At 40.8% G+C, this 23,445-nt stretch overlaps 6 pseudogenes; all 6 read right to left on the reverse strand.

Annotated features, from left to right (window-relative positions):
* Positions 1 to 131: 131 nt before the first annotated feature.
* Positions 132 to 287, reverse strand: LOC149518820 (5.8S ribosomal RNA; annotated as a pseudogene).
* Positions 288 to 549: 262 nt separating this feature from the next.
* LOC149518821 (18S ribosomal RNA) lies at positions 550 to 2,348 on the reverse strand (annotated as a pseudogene).
* A 10,477-nt stretch (positions 2,349 to 12,825) lies between these two features.
* Positions 12,826 to 16,144, reverse strand: LOC149518822 (25S ribosomal RNA; annotated as a pseudogene).
* A 229-nt stretch (positions 16,145 to 16,373) lies between these two features.
* LOC149518823 (5.8S ribosomal RNA) lies at positions 16,374 to 16,529 on the reverse strand (annotated as a pseudogene).
* Positions 16,530 to 16,805: 276 nt separating this feature from the next.
* Positions 16,806 to 18,478, reverse strand: LOC149518824 (18S ribosomal RNA; annotated as a pseudogene).
* A 3,130-nt stretch (positions 18,479 to 21,608) lies between these two features.
* Positions 21,609 to 22,785, reverse strand: LOC149518825 (25S ribosomal RNA; annotated as a pseudogene).
* Positions 22,786 to 23,445: the final 660 nt, after the last annotated feature.

The raw sequence follows: 23,445 nt of genomic DNA on the forward strand, positions 1-23,445 counted from the left end.
TCAATGATCATGGCACTATTATTGCTGAAAACTTGCATTTGGGCCAATCATGACCGATGAGATCATGGGAGGCCATCTTCTACCTCCTTCACCAGAAGCCTAATGGTTGAGGGGTTGGGAGTGATAATGCATGACAACCAATCAGGCGTGCCTATGGCCTAATGGCTTGGGGTGCAACTTGCATACAAAGACTTGATCGTTGATGGGATTCTATAATTTACACCAAGTATTGCATTTTGCTATGTTCTTCATTAATGTGAGAGCTGAGATATCCATTGCTAAGTGTCATTTTGGTTTTTCATGAAAAAAAGAGTCATGATGATGGTGGCACATGCATTTTTTTTCCTTCTAGTTTTTTGGCATGATTCACACCGAGGGTTCATTATTTGGCCATAGGTGATGATACTGAACATTTTACTTGCCCAGATAGTGAAACAAAGTGATTGTCACACCCATCTAGGGCTAAAAAAGGCTCAAGGCACGGAGGCACCCTTACCCTCTTAGTGTTTTATTAACACATTTATGAGTCATTCATTGAGCAGGTTTTGAGAATGATCCTTCCATAAGTTCACTTACGAAAACCTTGTTGTGACTTTTTCTTCTTATAAATGATAAGGTTCAGTGGACTTCTTGCAACATTGCGAGCAGTGAACCATCCATGTCACCATGATCTAAACATTTTGTCAAATGATTCAATCAATAGGAGTGATGGGTGATGTGTATAAAGGGTAGGGACATAGTCAATGCAAGCTGATGACATGCACTTACTAGGAATTATGTATTAAAAACAAATAATTGCAATGATCTATCCCCATTATGATGAAATTTCAAAGATTACCTAAGCCTATCAGCCAATGCTATAAACCATTTAATACATCAGTGTAGCATACGTGTGTCTCAAAACATATAAGGGCATGATAGACCTATTATTGCCTCAAAGTTTTTTGGGTTAAATAACCGTAGTCCCTTTAAAAAGGTAGCCATGGAGGATCATGTCCGTATAGCTAGTTAGTATTTTGAGGTCTCATTCGTTAGTGGAATTAACCAAACAAATTGCTCTATCAACAAAGAACAGCCATGTACCACCACCTATAGAATCAAGAAAGAGCTTTTAGTTTGTAAATCTTTACTATGATTGAACTTGGTAAGTTTCCCTATGTTGAGTCAAATTAAGCCACAAGCTCCACTCTTTATGGTGTCTTTTTGTCAATTCCTTTAAGTTTCAGTCTTAAGACCATACTCCTCTAAAACTCAAAGACTTTGATTTCTTATAAGGTGTCGATGAAGTCCTTAAAGTAACATCCACTGATCATTGGTTGACATCATTTATGGTTAAGACTAGGATAGTATATGATCATCTTCAATCCCTCAAATTTCATTCTTGATTAATGAAAACATAGTTGGAAAATGCTTTTATAGTTGTTTGTCTTTCATAAATCCAAGAATTTTACCTCTGATTATGAAATATTAATGCCCCTAACTATCCCGGTTAATCATTACTTCAATTCTGAAGCCAACATAATAGGATTGAAATCTTGTGATGTTATCCCATGCTAATGTATACAAGCCTACTTTATGCAATCTAATTTTTTTAAAATAATAGTGCTAGAGGAATGGCCTGGCCAGTTAAGACTAGGAGTGCATTGCCGATGGTAGGAGTAAGTACATCGACACTCTCCATGAGGTGGATCGATTGACCTAATCCTAGTTCCAACTATGAGCTTTCTAACTGCAACAACTTAAATATACACTATCAGAGCTAGAATTACTGTAGTTGCTAGCAGTAAACTTACCCTCAAATGGATCTTTGTTAAGGGATTTAGATTGTACTCATTACAATTACCAAAATCATAAAGCCTGGTATTGTTATTTATTTTCACTACCTACCCGTGTCAGGATTAGGTAATTTGCATACATGCTACCTTTCTTAGATGTGGTAGCCATTTCTCAGACTCTCTTTTTGGAATCAAACCCTAATTTTCCATTGCCCGTTGCTATCATAGTAGGCCATTATCCTACAATCAAAAGTTGATAAGGTAGAAATTTGAATGATGCATCACTGACACAAAGGCCATGCGATCCATCGAGTTATCATAAATCATCAAAGCAATAAGCAAAGCCTGTATCGACCTTTTATCTAATAAATCCACCCTTTCTAGAAGTCAAGGTTTGTTGCATGTATTAGCTTTAGAATTACTATAATTATCCAAGTAGCAAATACCATCAAGCAAACTATAACTGATTTAATGAGCCATTCATAGTTTCACAATTTGAATTAGTTCATACTTACACATGCATGGCTTAATCTTTGAGACAAGCATATGATTATTGGTAGGATCAACTAGGTAGCATTCTTTCATGACATTGGCATCGTATAGGACTCAACGCATTGACTAAGTGACAGAGAGAGCCAACACAGAGCACAAGTGTCATGTGTGTTGCACATGTAAAATGCATAGCATTGGATAAATAAGGGTCAAGAGCCTGTGCCTACAAAACATTCTACATTTGAGAGCATGATCGAACACCAGTGCACCAATGTGGCCACAAAGGTTTGGATGGCACACTTAGGACACGGGGCACAATTGAACCCCTAAGGACATAAGATAAATGAGAAATGGTAAGACATCTAGTTTCCATCGATTTAGGTATGCAACATAAGATCCCAATTATGCCTCAAGGTATAATGACCACATAGAGGGAGATTGAAAAAGAATATGGGTTGACAGTTCGATGCATTGAGAATAAAGATTGCTAACATGCATAGCCATAGCACCACTCATATGCCCATTATGTACAAGTGATAGCATCTATGCACATCGATCCATAACCTACCCAATTAATTACTCAATAAGTGAGTAGAGGGAATGATGTACATGGCCATGCTATAATCACTTGGCATGGGAAAAACACAAGCAAGAGACATGAGACTACCCTTGCCATCCAACAGGCAACAACGGCATGACACCACCAATGCTTGTTCTAGTTAAGATCGTGCACACAAACTCCATTATCACTACCCCAAGGGGACATTCCTTGATTTAAGGACTTGTTTCTAGGGTCTTGGGTAGCCTTGGCTACATGTGTCATAGGCTAAGAGCTTAAGCTTGGCTACTATGTAGCCTTAGGTAAGAAACTACCATCCATATGCCTAAGTCAATCTTTAACCAACTCTTTGTGTCGTACACTTGTGCTAGAACTCGACTAACCTTTTAGGAGTGTAAGAAAAGGTTAAGAAGGAGAGTTAAAGCAATTGTAGCTTCTGTTTACTTGATGCTATGTACAATTGCTTAATGCCCAAGTCTATGACTTGGTTTTTTTTTACTTGTGTAGCTTCTAACTTCTTACAAAAAATATGGAAGGCCCCTATTTATACTTAAGCCTTTTTAGTACGTATGGCCCTTATTGATCCAAGTGTATGGCCCTTATATGCCTTTTAGACCTTTCCTTGGTCCTTAGACACTTGTTAGGTTGGCTAAGGCCTTTGCAGAATCCAACTGATTTTAGGCTCCCTACCTAGCTTTGAGTTTGGAAGAGTCCAAACACTCTTGTTGAGTACCTGTGCCTGGTGGGTTCCAGAACCTCTCTCATATGGCTGTTGCTCTACATGTAGCTAAAGCTTTCCAAAGCCTTCTTACTCCAGGCACTGTAGTATCTACTACTATTATTAAGCTTGGCCATTCTAGAACCTTTGGTGCTCGCGCACTTAGCCTGTTTCCAAGCTTTTTCAGACTCTTTTGTACCCACATGCCTGGCCTGTCTCTAAACTAATCTAGAGCTTTCTGTGCTTATCTTCCCATGCCACTTTTCTAAAGCATTCTAGATCTTTCCAACGAACAATCCTTATTCTCGACACTAGGCTACTCACCTTACCATACTCTCACACCTTAGCCTAGTTGAGCCCTTTTTTGACATGCACACCAATTGATCGAGGCCATGGATGCCTATAAGTCACCGGAGCAACTAGTCACTAGATAATATAGCCAAAAGGCATGCACAGCCTAGATTTTACTCCAGGGACATTTCTATGGTTATATGCAATGATAAGCCCATCATAAACACCTATTCCCCCTATGAAAGGGAAAGACAATCTAAACAACCACCCCCCAAAGAGCATAAGAGATTCTACAGATTTGTTAGCAATAGACATTAAAGTGTTTGAAATGAAGACACTTTTTTCAAATAAGCATATCCCACATCAAGGGTCCATAGGTGTCGATGGTGGTCAAAACAGGTGCTCGCACCAAGGCCTAGCATGTGCCAATGGTGTTTGAAGCAAGTGCCTGTAGTAAGGATCAGCATGTGCCGATGGTGCTTGAGGCAACTCCTCACATTAAAAGCCATCTTTTGTCAATGTTGATTGAGGCATGTGCCCACATTAGGTCCAGATTATACAAATGCTATTTGAGGCAGGTGCCTACACTAAAGGCCAATATGTGTCAATGGCAATCAATGCAAGTACCCTTACCAAAGGCTAGCTTGTGTTGATGGTGGTCAAGCTATATGCCTACACCATGCACCAGCATGTGTTGATGATGGTCGAGGCCTTGGCCAAAGTTTAATTCTGGTTCACGGTGCACATGTTGGGCTTGGCATGTACTAGTGCCATAACTTTTTGCCTAAGACACCACTGATGAAGCATCACTTGAGAATCTAACTAGCAGTATTAGGGGTTCCAATGATTAAGGGAAAAGGCACGGGTTATGCTTACAAGATGTGTGATGGGTGTTGGTCCTTGGCCCTTTTATTGGGTCCCTATCCCCCAAGGAGCCTCAACAACTCACACCTCCTTAAAGAGCATAAGAGCTTTTATAGGTTTACGCACTAGCCATCCAAGTGTTTGAAATAAGGATGCTTTTTTCAAATGGAAACAAAATCTCTTACACTTTGATTTTTTAGCTAAATTCTTTTATGGATGCCAACAAAATTACAAGGATCACATATACCAAATTTGGGACCAAAATTCCTTCTAAAAAATATTCAAAAAATCCTGAACCATAAAAAATTTTGAAAATCATGAAAAATAGAAAAACAAGTCATCTTGCCATGAAACTTTACATGAAGGCTTAGGGGACCATTATATGAATTTACATGTCATAAAAATAACATTAGCATGGCAGAAATATGAAGATATGCCTAAACACACCTATTGCCTCATTATGGTATGCATGATGCATGGCTCGAACCTAGGATACCCATGCATGGTGCGTGGCCTAGCACATGTCGATGGAGTTCAAGAGAATTACCCAAACCAAAGGCCAGCATATGTTGATGGTGGTCAAATCATGTGTCAAGACCAAGGGCCAACATGTTTTGATGGTGGTCAAGGCATGTACAAATGTCATGGTTTGCAAGTTGATCTAGGTATAGGGGTTCTTTTTGAGTCAAAGACCAATTCCAATTCTAGTAGGGTAGAGCCTGATAGCTAGGGGTCCTGGCCTTGAGTTGTAACGGAGGTCCAGGTCATGGAAAACTAGCCTAGAATAGTGGTACAAGTAGTAATCAATACTCTAGAGGCTCAAGCCTAGTGTTCAAGTTTGGCAAAATTAAACCAGGTCTAGGGGTAGGCATTGGTGAGCGTTGTATAAATTTGTAAGCCATAAAAATGGCATTGGCATGGTAGAAATATGAAGATGTGCCTAAACCTACCTACTGCCAGTGATGGTATACATTATGAGTAGCTCAAGACTAGGATACATGTGCTTGGTGCATAACCCAGCATGTGTCAATGGTGCTCGAGGGAACTACCCACACAAAAGGCCAGCATGTGTTGATGATGGTCAAAGCTTGTCTCGAGGCCATAGGCCAACATAGGCCAACATGTCCCAATGGTAGTCGAGGCATGTGCATGGGTCACAATCAGCAAATTGGTCAGGCCTAAGCATTCTCTTTAAGTTAAAAGTAGTTCTAGTTTTAGAGATTGGAAGTGACAACCAAAAGGACTAGGCCTTAAGGTGTATTGGAGGTCCAAGTCATGGGGAACTAGCCTAAAATAATGGTATGAGTAATGATCAAGACTTTAGTGGCTTAGGCACAATGTTCAGGTTTAGTAGAATTGAGCTAGGCTCAGGTGCAAGCACTGGTGTGCATCATATGAATTTACAAGCCATAAAAATGATAGTAGCATGGTAAAAGTATGAAGATATGCCTAAACCCACCCACTATCTGGTCATAAAGTGCATGAAGTGTGACTCAAGATGTCTCAATGGTGTTTGAAGAACGGTATGCACAAAGGGCCAGCATGTGCCAATGGTGGTCAAAGCATGTGTTGAGACTAAGGGCCAAAATGTCACAATGGTGGTTGAGGGATGTGCATGTGTTATAGTTCGCAAGCTAATCCGAGCTTAAGGGTTTTTTTTTTTAATCAAGTAACAGTTTTAGCTTTATCTAGACAAGGTCTACTAGCTAGGGGGACTAAGCTTTGAGGTGTAATGGAGGCCTAGGTCATAGGGAACTAGCCTAGAGTAGTGGTACGGGTAGTGATCAAGACTCTAGAAGCTCAGACACAGTGTTCAAGTTTGGTAGAATTGAGTCAACCTAGGTGTGGGCACTTGTGAGCACCTATATAAATTTACAAGCCATAAAAATGGCTTTGGCATAGCAAAAAAATGAAGATATGCCTAAATGCACCAACACGCTGGTCATGGCGTGCATGATGCATGGCCTAGTCCTAGGATACCTGTGCATAGTGCACTACCTAGTATATACGGATAGTGTTCTAGGGAACTATCTGCATAAATGGCTAGCATGTCCCATTAGTGGTCAAAGCATATGCTGACACAAAAGGCCAACATGTCTTAATAGTGGTCGAGGCATGTGCATGTGTCACGGTCTAACAATCAGGGGGACCAAACTTTCAAGCCTACTGGAGGCCCAAGTCATAGGGAACTGGGCTAGAACAATGACATAGGTAGTGATTAAGACTCTAGAGACTTAGACATGGTGTTTAGGTTTGGCAGAATTGAGCCAGGCCCAGGTGTAGGTACTAGTGAGTTATGCCCAAGCATACAGTCAAAGCTAGGTATGGCACTAATGATTGAGGTACAGGTGCATGGTCAGACCCAGGTGCGAGCATGCCTGAACACAGTCTTGGAAAGAATAGATTTATGGGCTTCTAGAAGGCTTAGCACGATGGCACAATCTTTGACAAGCTGGAATTATACTGAGCACTTAAGTTTTGTAACTTAGGTGCACGAATTCAATTCCCTGTCCAAGGCTACACAGAGTTTGACTTAAGATCAAAGCCCATGAATCATTTGGTGCTAATGGTGATTAAGGGGTAGATAAGTGCCTAGGTGGGGAGGCATGGTACACAAGCTACACCAAGTGCCAACACCTTCCAAAGAGGTGTTCGAGGCAACAACCCATACCAAGGGCTCGTTTGTGTCAATAATGATCTAGGCAAGTGCCTACATTAAGTGCCAGAATCTAACGATGGTGTTTGAGGCAACATCTCACAACAAAGAGCCAGTATCTACTAATGGTGTTTGAGGCAACAATAAGCTAGCATCTATCAATGGTGTTGGATGCAATTGCTTGTACCAACCATGGGTTAGATATTTTCAATGCCATTCTAAGTAGTAACATGCACCAGGGGCTAGCGTGTGCTAATGGAGTTGAAGGCAAGTGCTTGTGTCACAGGCTTTAGTCTTAAGCTTGAATTTGCATTGCCTTAAGTTAGGAAATGAACTCCCTAGCCTAAGTTTATCCTACTAAAGAAGTGTGCAGGCAAGCAACCAGGAAAGGTAGAATACACAAGTTAGAAGACAACACAATAAAATGTTGGAATATGCTCTATATATTACTAAAAACAAGTGCTTTATGACGTATAAAAGAAGGAGGGGTAGCCCTCAATTTATAGCCCCAGCATTGTATGGCTACTCTTAAAATCAAGAGATTACATGATCTTTAAAAATAAAGGATTACACATTAATACATAGACTATATAGGGCTCCTCCTGATTCTAAGGGTCAACTAGATCCTACATTGAGTGTTGTCGATCCTAGGTGCTCCTAAAAGATTTTGGATCAATCTAACTCTCTTGGGTCCATCTAGGTGTGGTGTGGGTATGATGTAGGCATAGTCCAGGCTATGCGGGTAAGCCTGAGTGATGTACAGGCCATCTTACTTTTTTACCATGCTCATTGCTCAAACCCCGTAACTATCTTTGATGCTTGAGCTTAGTCGCTTATGCTTAGGCCTAAGTGCCTGGTGCACCTACCAGGGCATGACATTCTCCTCACCTAATCTTGTGATACCTTCATCCCTTTCCTCTGCATAGAACTACTTGATCTGGTCTTGAAACAACCATAGGTCCTCTGCTGGTTGCTAGCACACTTCATTATCTAGAAACCCCTTCCATTGCACTAAGTACTCTTGCCTTGGTTGATAATTTCACTGCCTAACAACCCTATTAACCAAAATGCACTGGACTTTCTTCTCATACGAGGCCCTGGCTCCTAATGGTGTATGTCTTGACTCTACCTATCTTAGATCCCTTCGATCATCATGAAATGGCTTGAACATACTCACATGGAAATTTAGGTATATTTTTAGCTTTGGTGGCATATCCAACTTGTAGGCAACCTTGCTTATTATCTTAAAAACTTCAAAAGGTCCCTCATACCTCCAGACTAGGCCTTTGTGCAGCACTTTGTGGCACACAATTGGGTGTAGCTTTACCAAAACCAAGTCTTTCACTTGGAACTGCATGTCCCTCTTTTCTTGGTTTGCCCATTTTTTCAACCTCTTTATGGCTTTGTGTAGACAGACTCGAGCCAAGTTAGCTTACTCCTACCAAACCTTGGCAAACTTGTAACCTACTGGATTAGGCTTTATATAACGTATAGTTCTTAAACTAGGTGTTAGTGGTTGCTGACCTGTCATAATCTCAAATGGACTTTGGTTCGTTACTTCACTATCTATAGGTTGTATGAGAATTGGTGACATCAAGTAGCTTTGGCCAATCCTTTTGCATGCCATTCACATAGTCCCTGAGGTAGACCTCTAACAAATGATTCACTCTCTCAGTCTGCTCATTAGTTTGTGGATGCATGCTAGTGAAAAAGTTTAAGTCTAACCCCAATAGCTTGAACAACTCAGTCTAGAACTACCTTGTGAAATGCCCATCCTGATAACTAACAATGGTCTTCAGTACTTCTTAGTACTTCATGATATTCTTCAGGAATAAATGGGTTACCTTATCAATTGCGCACTCCTTAGTTGCTAGAATGAAAATCCCATACTTGGAAAACCTGTCCATCACTACCATGATGCTCCCAAACCCTTCTACCTTGGGTAGACTAACTATGAAATCCAAAGTGACACTTTTTCACATTCGTTCTGGTATTGGCAAAGGCTTCAAAAGACTACCTGGTGGCTTAAGCTCTGCCTTGTCCTATTGGCGCACAAGACAAGTCTTCACATAGGCCTCAACATCATTCCTCATGTGCAACCAATAGTACCAATCCTCTAGCAAGGCCAAGGTAAGGCTCACCCTACGTGACCAACCCACTTGAAATCATGGCACTCTTGCATAACTTCCTTACAGAACTTCCCAACTAAAACATAAACAACCTACTACCCTTGGTGTAGAACAAGTCATCCTACAACCAAAACTATCTAGTCTTACCTTCTTTGAAATGCTCAATGAGAGCTTTGGCTGTAAAATCATGTAGCAACCTTTTTTGATGTGTGACACCAAAGGCCCCTCTAATTGGCTATTGGCAACAAGGTTTGCCTTCCTGCTTAAGGCGTTAGCCATTATGTTCACTTGCCCAATCTTGTACTCTAACATGTAATCAAATTGTGTAAGAAAATCCTACCAATAGGCCTATTTGGGGGATAGCTTCTTTTGCATCTAAAAGTATGCCATATTGTCCATTCTGACCATGAACCTCAACCCTAATAGGTAATGCTGCCAAATGCACAAGTAATGCACCACTGCTATCATCTCTTTCTCTTGGACCATGTATCTGCACTTGGTTTCATTGAGCTTTTAGCTCTCAAATGCAATCGGATGGTTTTCATGCATTTACACTCCTCTTATCACAAAGTTTGATGTATCTGTAGGCACCAACATCAATTAGCTCTCTGAGCTACTTTCTCAACTCTTCTAACTCTAGGGCTAACATTTAATAAGGGGTTTTGGCTGATGGCTTGGCCTCGAATGCCAGCTTAATCTTATGGTCCACCTCTCTCTTGGATGGTAGCTTGCTAGGCAACTGTGTAGGCATCACATCACTAAAGGTCACTAGCACCTGTAGCACCTCCAAAGGGATGTTGGACCTTGTGTCCTTGATTTCTCACACTTTAATGTAACCAAAAAGGTGTCTTCATTCTTGCTCACTACCTTGGCAAATTGAATGGCCTATAGCACTTTGGTTCTAAGCCTTGCTCTATGCCTTAATGGTGCAAGGCATTGGCATCATGCATTTATAATGCATAAACAGTTTGTAAAAGGCATAAAGAAGGCTATAATCTGACCAAGGAAATCTAACCCAATCATAAACTCATAATCATCCAAGGGTATTACCTTAATGGTCTCTTTGCCCTTCTAATCTCCAAGCTATAGCTCTATACCATGTACCACTTCAATGGTTGGAACCTCTTTGGAATTTATTGTCTTGATGGTACCAGCCCCCTCTACACCTTCAGGCTAAGTTTTTGGGCTCTTTTATTTGAAATAAATAAATGTAAGGCCCCTGTGTCCACCAGGGTGCTCACCTTCTTGCCCATAACGAATAGATCCATGAACATCTATCCCTTTGGCTAGTGGCTTCCCCTACCTTGGATAGCATTGAGCATGATCAACCTAAGCTTTGTTGTCTCCTTCTTTGGCACTTCATCCAACTCTTTATCGGTGGTAGCCAGCTTATCTCTCTTTGGGTAATCTTGAATCTTGTACGGTTCTCCACATAGGTAATAAGAGTGACTCTCATTCTTTTTTTGCCTTCTACTTCCCTATTGGTGGTTTCCCCTAGCCATCCTTGTCTGAATGGCCTTAGTCTCTATCTTTAGACTATTGATCACGGTCTCCTCTCTTGAACTATTGATCTTGGTCTCTCTTGCCCTTGCCCTTCCCCTTGGGCTTGGAAGACTTGAACTGGTTTTATGGCATCAACTCCACCAAGGACTTAACTATAGTCATGGCCTTGGCCAATTCACGAACTCCACTTTTTTACAGCAAATGTTTAACTCACAGTTTAAGCCCATCTATGAAGGCAATAGACCTTCAATCTCACTCAGATCTAAAATTTGAAGCATCAATTAATAGAATTTCTAGACATACTCCCCGATCTCCTTCTACTAAGTAAACTAGCATAACTTTGCCCATGCCTCATCATTGGTGTACTCTGGGTAGAATTGCTCCCTGAAATCTTTTTAAAACTCTGCCCAAGTCCTAATCAAGGCACCTCCGTGCCTTACGTCATCACTTTTATGCCTTCACCATAACAAGGCAACATTAGTAAGATACATGAAAGCAGTGTTTACCTTAGTGGCATCATAATGCATGCTAGTAGCTCAGAAGTATCATTCTATCTACCATAGAAAGTTGCTCACTTCCTTGGTAGCCTTAGTCTCTTTGAACTCTTTAGGCTTAGGAATTTCCACATAAGACTTTGGCACTCCAACTATCATACCTTTACCAAAGGTTGTCTTCAAGTAATGAGCTCCCCCTTAAGTTCCTTGATCTCCTTATGCAAGGTCTCCATTAAGGCCTCCAAGGCTTTATTCCATTGGGTGAACATGTCGATGGTCTCATTCAAAGTAGCCTACATCTTTCCTTTGAGCTCCTCCTCTCGAGAGTTTAATGCATCAAAGTGAGCCTCTACCTCATCAAGCTTTTCCTTCACATCGCCTACTTCAGCTCCATCTTGGCAACACACCCATCTTGGTAGACTAGATATCCCTCAAACTAGCTTTTTGCCCCTTTCGTAGGCTTTCTCCTAGGCCTCTAGTTATTGGCTAGCAACATCATTATGGGATGCCATCTTCGCAATGCTTTGGATGCAACTTGCACATAAACAAGTAAAAACTACTCTGATACCAATTTTCATAGGCTCTGATCTTGAACCTAAATCTAGCTAGCCTTAAGCTAGGAAATGAACTCTTTAGCCTATATTCAGCCTATTAAAGAAGTGTACAGGTAAGCAACAACAAGGAAAGGTAGAATACATAAGTTAGAAGAGAACATAGTAGAATGCTAAAATTTGCTTTGTATATTACTAAAAACAAGTGTTTGATGATGTACAAGGAAGGAGGGGTGGCCCTCTATTTATAGCCCCAGCACCGTATGGTTACTCTTAAAATCAAAGGATTACATAATCCCTAAAAATAAAGGATTATACATTAATACACAAATTACATAAGGCTTCTTTTGATTCTAAGGGTCAACCAGATCATGCATTAAGTGCTATCAATCTTGGGCACTCATGAAAGATTTTGGATTGATCCAACTCTCCTGGGTCCATCTAAGTGCAGTGCAGGCATGATATAGGCCTGACCCTGGTTGTATGGGCAGGCCTGAGTGATGTGTGGGCGTTCTAGACTCTTTTGCCAAGCTCATTGTGTAAACCCCCACAACTATCCCTGGTGCTCGAGCCTTGGTCACTAATGCTTAGGCTTGAGTGTCTGGTACACCCACCCAGGGTGTGACACTTGCACTAAGGGCATTTGGTTGTTACTTACTTGGACACCCAAGGGATGAATGTCATCACCTGACCAAATCGGTTGCAATGGAAAACACCATTCATCCCCAACCTTGGAAGGGTGTAGTATAAAAAAATAAAGTGAGAGGACTTTGATGGGTATGAGGTGGGAGGGACAAATCAAAGCGACAAAGGGCTGAACTCAATGAATCATGGTAGCAAAGCCACTCTACCACTTACAATACCCCATTGCATATTAAAGTTGTCTACAAAAGATTCTACCCATTACTCGATGGTAATTGAACTCTAAGAAGGCTTATGCAGCTTGTCCACCATGAGGCCTACACCTATAACACATGCTTTTGGGGAGCCATGGGCCCCTACTATGGATCAGCAATTGAACAAAGGATGTATGCGCCTTTTCTAGCCTGAATTCTAACTTAGAGTTGTTCAGTCATAACCCAACATATAGTAGCATCGCACTATTGGCTTTTCAACCAAGTGCAATGACTAATTGTATGATCAATAGTTTCTCTCATACTAGGTTGAATTAGTATTGCAATGCTACCATCAGTAGGGTAAAATTACCCTATCTCATGATGGTCTAAACCCAGCTCATGTTCCCTATTGGTGGGTGAACAATCCAACACTTAGTGAATTTTGTTTCACAATGATAAGAAAAGCAAACATTGAAGGATCAAAATACAATAACGCTATGAACACTTGGCTGCCACAAGCCAGTTATCCCTATGATAACTTTTCTAACACCTCTAGCTTCAAATTTTAAAGGTTTAAAGGATTGATAGGCTATGCGTTATTTTTTACCTTTTTGTTCCACATAAGATTTTTGTTCTTGTTGAGCTAATCTTAGGACACTTGCATTATTTTCTAATAGATGTGCCTCCCTAGCCAAACTCCCTATCTGACAATGTTTTCCACTAACTTTGACCAACCAAGGCTGGCTTTAGGTCTAAGAAAAGGGGTTGTGCCCCACCTCTGATTCACAAAAGAAGTAAAATAACATTAAAAGTAGTGGAATTTCAATTTCGCCCAAGGGCTTCCAGTTATCCTACACCTATGAAGTCATTTCACAAAGTCAAACTAGTGTTAAGTTCAACAAGGTCTTCTTTGCCTATTGATTCTGCCAAGCCCGTTCCCTTGGTTGTGGTTTTATTAGATAGTCGACAGGGACAATGGGAATTTCATTAGTTCATTCATGTGCATCATTAATTAGATGATGAGGCATTTGGTTACCTTAAAAGAGTCATAGTTACTCCCATTATTTACTCATGCTTGGTTGAATTTCTTCACTTTGACATTCAGAGCACTAGGCAAAAGTCACATTATGTAGGCATCCGTAGGGACCATCACAATGCTTTGTTTTAATTAAATAGTCAGATTCCCCTTGTTCATACCAGTTTTGAGTCAACTGTTCACACCCGAGGAAGGCCACTAAGGGAACTGTTCATAGTCCATCTCTTGGCCAACATGCGATGACTTACTCTCACCATAGGAGTAGCTTGAGTAGTGCACCAACATTTGACAAGTTTGATAGTGGGACCCCTATGCCTAACCTTCAAAGCTAATCCTTTTCCCGAGCATATAGATCCATTTTATCGACTTTCCTTACCTATATTATTCCATGAACTAGAGGTTGTTCACCTTAAAGACCTAATGCAATTATGAGTATGACTGAGCATGAATGATAGTTGGTACGCTAGATTTTCGATGGCCGTCAAGGGTGCACTAGACATCATGTAACATGCGGTGCTCTTTCGACCACTGAATCCTACGTCCGACTAAGTCATTTCCAGGGTGGGTAGGCCATTAAATAGAAAAGCTAACTTTTCCTGAGGCCCCCACTGATGTCTCTAGACTCCCTAACATTGTCGTTAGCCCTCGCATCCTAGTTCAAGAATTTTAACTTGATTCCTTTTTGAAGCTCACGCTGCATGCACTATTGGATGGGCTTCTCCCATCTTTTACGATGGACTAACCATTTACAAGTGCCGTTCACATGGAACCTTTCCCTTATTTGGCATTCAAAGTTCTTATTTGAATATGTGCTACTACCGCCAAGATCTACATTAACAATCGCTCTACTTGAGCTAGCACTTTAGGTTTTACAGTGATTGCCACACCTTCCTACTCAACGGGGCTAGGCTTTTGCCCTAACTATTGGGTATAGGTAGAGCGCTTAAGTGCCATCCATTTTTGGGGTTAGTTGATTCGGTAAGTGAGTTGTTACATATTCTTTAGTGGATTTTGACTCCCATGATGACCATTTGGTTGTCTTAATTAACTAACACCTTTGTAGGTTCTAGGTTAGTGTGTAGTTAGGCACTTTAACCCAGCTTCTAGTTCATCTCACATCACCAATTTTGCTTAACCAAAATGGCCCACTTAGAGCTCTCAATTATGTGGCGTGGCTCAATGAAGTAATCACACTGACTTATGTATTTAAAGTATGAGAATAGGTTGAGGGTGTTGCACCACCAATTTCTTTAATCATTGGCTTTACTTGATAAAACTCTAAGGCTCCAACTATCCTAAGAGAAACTTCAAAGGGAACCAACTACTAGATGGTTCAATTAGTCTTTAGCCCTTATACTTAAGTCAGATGAACAATTTGTATGTCGAGATTGCTGTAGGCCTCCACCAAAATTTCCTCTTGCTTCACCTGCTCAGGCATAGTTTACCATCTTTCAAGTCCCTATAGGCATGCTCACACTTAAACCCTTTTTAAAAGATCAAGGTTGATTGGTGGTACATCGACGAAGAATCTTGCCAATCAACTTCCTTGCACCTTATGGGTTTTTTAGCCTATTGACTCATACACACGTTAGACACCTTAGTTTGCATTTCAATATGGGCCCAATTGAAAGCACAAGGTGCCTAGGCATGCCGAGATAGCGTGTACTACATTCCATAATCAAGTGATGACATCTACATGGGCATATCAAAAGCTCAGGCTTGGGTTACCATCAAGACCTATGTTAGTCCACACCGTGAGTCAATAGTGCACTAGCTCTTACCATTCCACATCCACCCAAGGTGCTTCACTAGCCCCTATCCACTTTTTCTCGACAATTTCAAGCATTCTTTGACTTTTTTTTCAATGTACTTTTCATCTTTCCCTTGTGATACTTGTTTGCTATCGATCTCTCACCCATATTCAGTCTTGGATGGAATTTACCACCCGATTGGAGCTGCATTCTGAAACAACCTGACTCGTAAATAGTGCCTTATGGTATGATAAGGTCCAAGCACAATAGGGTTTTCACCCTTTTCGATGCCCCTTTCTAAAAGACTTATGCCTGGTCCGCCATTAAGTATGCTTTTCTTAACTACAATTTGGATGCCAAGGGCATCCGATTCTCAAGCTGGGCTTTTTTTGGTTCGTTCGCCATTATTAGGGGAATTTTAGTAGGTTTTTTTTCTCCACTTGTCGATATGCTAAAACTTAGCAGGTAATTTTGGCTGACCTAAGGTTGCAATATGAGCATTGACCAATCAATGTGGGGGGTCTGATGGGGTCCAAATGGACAACAAGCATCTGTCATTGGAGACAAGGCATGCCTGGAGCTTTACCACCGATGGTCATGATGCTATCATTACTAGGGCCTCACTTTTTGGCCAACCATGACCAATGAGATCATAAGAGGCCATCTTTCACCCTTCTCACCTAGAGGTCAATGGGCAGCGGGTTGGGGGAATGATGAATGACACCTAGGTTGGCTTGCCCATGGCCTATTGGCTTTATGTGCAACTTGCATTCAAAAACTCTATGGTTTATGAGATTTTACAATTCATGCCAATTATCTTATTTCGCTATGTTCCCTATTGATGCAAGAGCTGAGATATCTGTTATCAAGAGTTATTTTGGTTTTTCACTACAAAAAGAGTTGTGATGCCACCCATGCATGTATTGCAAACGGGATGGTGATGGCACATGTGCTCTTTTTCATTCTAGTTTCTCGACACAATTCACTTCAGGGGTTTTTTTTGCTCGTGACCTGAAACAAATCGTTTTGCTTGCCTGAAAGGCAGAATGAAGTGACCATCATGCTTGCTAAGGGCTCAAGGCATGGAGGCACCCTAGCTCCTGGGTGTTTCATTAACATGTTCATGGGTTGTTCGTTGAACGGGTTTCGACAATGATCCTTCTGCATATTCACTTATGAAAACCTTGTTACAACTTCTCTTTCCTCTAAATGATAGGTTCAATGGATTTCTCACGACATCGTGGGTAGTGAATCACTCATGTCACCATGATTCGAACACTTTATCGGACCATTCAATCAGTAGGAGCAATATATAGTGTGTACAAAGGGCAGGGACATAGTCAATGCAAGCTGATGACTTACACTTACTAGGAATTCCTTGTTAAAGATCAACAATTATAATGATCTATCCCTACCATGAAGAAATGTTAAAGATTACCCAAGCCTATCAACCAAGGCTCTAGACTGGTTGAATACATCAGTGTAGTGTAAGTGCAGCACATAACATCTAAGGGCATCACAGACCTATTATTGCCTCAAACTTTCTTGACCTAAATAGCCATAATGCCTTTAAAAAGTTAACCATGAAGGATCACCTCTACATAGCTAGTTAGCAAGCTAAAGTCTCATTCACTAATAGAATTAACTAGACAAATTACTCCACAACTAATAATGGCCATACACTTTCACCCAGGGAATAAAGAAAGAGCTTTTAGCCTGTCGATCCTTACTATGTCTGAACCTAGTAAGTTTCCCCATGTTGAGTCAAATTAAGTCATAGGTTCTATTCTTGATGCTACCCTTCCATCAATTCCTTTAAGTTTTAACCCCACGACTATACTCCCTCTGGAACCCAAAGACTTTTATTTCTCATAAGGTGTTGGTAATGTCCTAAAAGTAACATCTATCAATCTCTAATTGGCATCATTTATGATTAAGACTAGGATAGTATCTGATCACCTATGAGCCCCTAATTTTTGTTCTTGATTAATGAAAACATCCTTAGCAAATGCTTTCATAGTTGTTCATCTTACATAAATCCAAGAATTTCACCTTTGTTTATGAAATACGAATGCCCTCGACTATCCCTATTAATCATTACTTTGATCTTAAAGGCTAACACAATAGGACCAAAATCCTATGATGCTATTCGATGCTAATCTATAAAAGCGTTGGCCTACTTTGAGCACTTTAATTTTTTCAAAGTAATAATGTTGAAGGAATGACTGACCAGTTAAGGCGAAGAGCATATCACTGGTAGTAAGGACGAGTAGACTAGTGCTAACCATGAGGTAGACCAGACAACCCAACCCTAGTTTAAACTATAAGCTTTTTAACTGCAACAACCTAAATATATATTATTGTAGCTAGAATTACCATGACTGCTAGAACTAGACATACCCTTCAATGGTTCCTCATTAAAGGATTTAGATTGTACTCATTATAATTACCAAATTCATAGAGCCCTATATTGTTATTTATTGTCACTATTTTCTCATGTCAAGATTGGTAATTTGTGTGCCTGCTACCTTCCTTGGATGTGGTAACCATGCAATCAATCAAATTATCATGAATCATCAGAGCAACAAGCCAAGCTGGCATCGACTTTTTATTTAATAAATGTATCCCTTCTAGAAGTCAGAGATTGTTGCACATATTGGCTCTAGAATTACTATGGTTATCCAAGTAGTAGATACCATTAAACAAACTATAATTGATATAATGAGCCACTCATAGTTTCACAGTCTAAATTAGTTCATACTTACACATGCATGACATAATCTTTGAGACAAGCGTATGACTACCAATAGAATCAACAAAGTAGCATTCTTTCAGGCCATTGGCATCGCATGGGCCTTAACATACTAACTGAGTAGTGGAGAGAGCCAAGATGGAGCACAAACATCATGTGTGTCAAGCACATAAAATGCATAGCATCAAATGAAGAAGTGCTGAAAGCCCATGCCCATAAAACATTTTGTATCTAAGACTCAATCAAACATCAATGAACTAATGTGGCCACGGGGGTTTAGATGGCACACTTTGGACATGGGGCACAATACCCATAGCCCTTAAAGACACAAGACAGATGAAGGATGAAAAGAAATCTGATTTTCATTGATTTAGGTATGCAACATAGTTTCTGATTATGCCCCTAAGGTATAGTGACCACATAAAGGGATATTGAAAAAGATGATGGGTCAATAGTTCGATGCATCAAGCATAGAGTTTGCTAACATGCACAACCATAGCACCACTCATATGCTAATTGTGTATAAATGGTAGCATTCATGCACACCAATTCATAACCCACCTAATCAATTACTCAACAAGCGAGCAGAGAAAACAACATACAAGGCCATGCCACAATCATTTGCATAAAAAAAACACAAGCAAGGGCCACGAGACTACCTCTGCATCCCATAAGTAATAATAGCATGACACCACCAATGCTTGGTCTAGCTAAGACCACACATGCAAACTCCTCTGTCACCACTTTAAAAGGACATTACCTAATTTAGGGATTTGTTCTTTGGGTCTTGGGTAACATTGGTTGCACGCATGGGCTTGGCCAAGCCAAGGCATTTTTTTGGTTGATGAAAAAGGACTATAAAACTACCAAATACCTAAGATACTTAGCCAAACCAAGCCCACAATCATAGCTTTTGCTTGCACCACCTCATAAAGCTATAGCCTAATTTAAGGACCTGGTTTAGGGTTTGGGGTAGCATTAACCATAGGCATGAGCTTGAGCTTAGCACAATCAAGCTTTTTTTCTACATGTACGCCAATTGGTCAAGGCCAAGCGTGCCTATAGGTCACTAGAGTAACCAATCACCCCATAACACAACCAGAAAGCATGTATGGCCCGGTCGTGGTACGTATGGTGCATGGCCTGGGCCATGGATGCCCACGTGTGGTGCATAGCCTAGTATATGCCAATGGTGTTTGAGAGAACTACCTACACCAAAGGCCCACCTATGTCAATGGTGGTTGAAGCAAATACCAAGACCAAGGGCGTACATGTCCTAAAGGTGGTCAAGACATGTGTATGTGTCACAGTTCACAAGTTGATCCAAGCTCAAGGGTTCTCTCTGAGTTGAGCAACAATTCTACTTCTAGTAGGATAGAGTTTGACAACTAGGAAGACTAGGCATTAAGACATACTAAAGGTCCAAATCATAAGAAACTAGCCTATAATAGTGGTACTGGTAGTGATCAAGGCTTTAAAAGCTCAGGAATGATGTTTAGGCTTAGCAGAATTGAGCCAAGTCCAAGTACATGCACTGGTGAGCATTCTATGAATTTACAAGCCACAAAAATAAAATTAGCACATCATAAATATGAAGATGTGCCTGAACCCACCTATTGGCCAACCATGGTATGCATGGTGTAGGGCCCAAGCCTAGGAAACCCGTTCGTGGTGAATGACCTAGCATGTGCTATTGGTGTTCAAGGGAACTATTAGCATGAAAGGCCATCATATGCCAATAGTGATCAAAGCATATGCCAAGACTAAGGGCCAACATGTCCTAATGGCGGTAAAAGCATATAGATGTGTCATGGTTTACAAGCTGGTCCAAGCTTAGAGATTCTTTTCAAGTCAAAAAGTAGTTCCAATTTTAGTGGGACAGGGTCTAAAAGCTAAAGGGACTAGGCCTTGAGGCCTACTAAAGGCCCAGGTCTTAGGAAACTATCCTAAAATAGTGGTACAGGTAGTGATCAAGATTCCAAAAGCTTAGGCACAACATTCAAGCTTGGCAAAATTGAGCCAGGCCTAGGTGCCAACACTGGTAAGCATTATGTGAATTTAAAACCCATAAAAATGGTAATTACATGGTAGAAATATGAAGATGTGCTTGAACCCACCTCTGCTCAATCGTTTTATGCATCATGCGTGGCTTGGGCCTAGGATACCCACGTATGGTGCGTGACCTAGCATGTGCCAATGGTGTTTAAGGGAACTTCCCACACAAAGGGCCAGCATATGTCTATGGTAGTTGAAGCATATACAGAGATCAATGGCCAACATGTTTCAATGGTGGTTGAGGCATGTGCATGTGTTATGGTCCACAATTTGGTCTAGGCCCAGGGATTTTCTTTAAGCAAATGAGCATTCTAGTTTTAGTGAGACAAGGTCTAACAGCTAGGGGAACTCGACCTTAAGTCTAGTTCTAACGAGACAAGGTCTAACAACCAGAGGAACCCATCCTTAAGGCCTACTAGAGGCCTAAGTGACAAGGAACTAGCTAAGAATAGTGGTATGGGTAATGATCAAGACTCTAGAGGCTCAAGCACGGTGTTCAAGTTTGGTAGAATTAAGCCAAGCCCTGGTATAGACATTGGTAAGTGATGCGCAAGCACATGGTTAGGCCTAGGTATGGGCATTGATGATCAAGGTATGGGAGCACGATCAGACCTAAGTGTGGAAATGCTTAAACATAGTCCTATGAGAATCGAATTTATGGGCTTTTAGAAGGCCTAGTACTACAGCATAATGTTGGACATGCTGGAATTATGCTATGCATTTGAGCTTTGTAGGTTGAGTTAGGCAAATAGAGTCAATTCACTATCCAAGGCCACATAGAGTTTGGCTTAAGAACAAAGTCTGTGACACATACACCAAGCGTCATTTGGTGTTGATAGTGATTGAGGGGTAAACAAGTGCCTTAGGTGGAAAGGTCATGGTACATATGCTATACCAAGTGCCAGCATCTATTAAAGAGGTGTTCGAGGCAATAGCCTACACCAAAGGCTTACTTATACCAATGGTGGTAGAGACAAGTGCTCGCACCAAGTACCAGCAACTGGCAATGGTGTTAGGGGCAACATCACACACCAAGGGGCTAACATGTACTAATGGTGTCTAAGGTAACAATGGCCCAGCATCTACTGATAGTGTTGGATATGATTACCTACACTAACCAAGAGCCTTATATTGTTGATGGTGTTTAAGGCAATAGCTCATACCAAGATGCCAACATTTACCGAAGGGGTTTGAGGTAAGTGCTAGCACCAAAGGTTCCCTGCCACTTATTAGTGCTTAGCCCTTGCCCAAACGATCAGGTATAGGTCACACACTTAAGTGCCATCCATTTTTTAGGCTAGTTGATTTGGCAGGTGAGTTGTTACACACTCTTTAGTGAATTTCAACTTTCATGACCATCGTCCTGCTGTCTTAATCGACCAACATCTTTTGTGGGTTTTAGGTTAGTACATAGTTGGGCACTATAACCCAGCTTCCAGTTCATTTTGCATCACTAGTTTTGCTTACCAAAAATGGCCCACTTGGACCCTTGATTCTATGGCATGGCTCAACAAAGTAGTCGTGCCATCTTACGTATTTAAAGTTTAAAAATAGGACGAGGGCATTACACCACCGATGCCTCCAATCATTGGCTTTACTCCATAGAACTCACTAAAGGCTATAGCTATCCTAAGGGAAACTTTGAAAAGAACCAATTACTAGATGGTTTGATTAGTCTTTTGCCCTTATACCTAAGTTAGATGAATGATTTATGCATTAGTATCGTTATAGGCCACCACTAGAGTTTTCTCTTGCTTCACCCCCTTAGGCATAGTTTACCATCTTTTGGGTCTTGATTGGCCTACTTATACTTAAACCCTTTTCAAAATGTCAAGGTTGGTTGGTTGTGCACTTGCAAGGGATCCTACCAATCAACTTCTTTATGCCTTATGATTTTCTAGCACATTAACTTGCACATATGTCAAACTCCTTAGTTTATGTTTCAAGACAGGCTAGATGGAAAACCCACAGGTGCTGAGGTACACTGAGACTACACATGCTACATTCCATGATCGAGACAACCACATTTTAAAGATGTAATGAAATCTTGAACTTGGGCCACTGTCATGATCCATATTGATCCATGCCTCAAGCCGATTAGTAGACTAGCTCTTGTCATTCCATATCCAACGAAAGCCCATCATTGACCCCCATCTGCTTTCATCACAATAATTTCAAGCACTTTTTGACTTTCTTTTCAAAGTCAATTAATACATTCTAATGAAAGAGTTTGACTTGGTTCAAACTCATTTCCTGAAAGAGTCCATGTAAAATTAGAACCCTCAAATGTAATCCTATTGTAATCTCTTATATATATTGGACTCTTTGTGAGCCCTAAGATAGGAACAAAGTCAGCCATTGATTCAAAGGAGCCTTACCCATAAATAAAAGGTGTCACCATCTTTATTGTACACACCATAACTTAAGTAATACAAGTTTACTCTTGCCTATCTCTTTTGCTCTCTTTAGCTTTTCATCAAATAATTTACGTTCATCTTTGTCTAGCAGTAGCTTAAGATGGCTGGTGGAGTTTTGAGTGTTTGTGCACCAATCCAATTGAAAGTTGATCTAAGACATCGAATGAGTTCATTATTGGGTCTTAAAGCTACACGAGTCAAAGCTTGAGTCTTGACCTATGACAAATGGCATCAAAGTAGGTTCAAAGCTAGTTCATAATTGGTAGACGTTTTTTCAGAAGAGGTGATTAGTGTTAGGTGTAGCTGGAATCAATGTTAGCCTCGAGTGAGATTTTAAATGTATTGGTATGAGTATTAGATTGTGTGGTGTGAGCATTATAGGTTGTTTTTATGCTTGTGTGCTAGTGACATGCCCCTTAGTACAAAGGTGCAAGGGTACAAGAGTGTAGAACAAGTGTTTTCAATCGACTATTACTATGGTGCTGTGGGAGTGCTAGGCATGCTATGCAGGTGTGCAGACTGGTGCCTAACCGAGAGTGCATGGCATGCTTAGCTAATATGTAGAT

Source organism: Durio zibethinus, chromosome 5 (assembly GCF_047325235.1).
Source record: "Durio zibethinus cultivar Kanyao isolate XHJ-2024 chromosome 5, ASM4732523v1, whole genome shotgun sequence".
In the NCBI taxonomy this organism is placed as follows: Eukaryota; Viridiplantae; Streptophyta; class Magnoliopsida; order Malvales; family Malvaceae; genus Durio; species Durio zibethinus.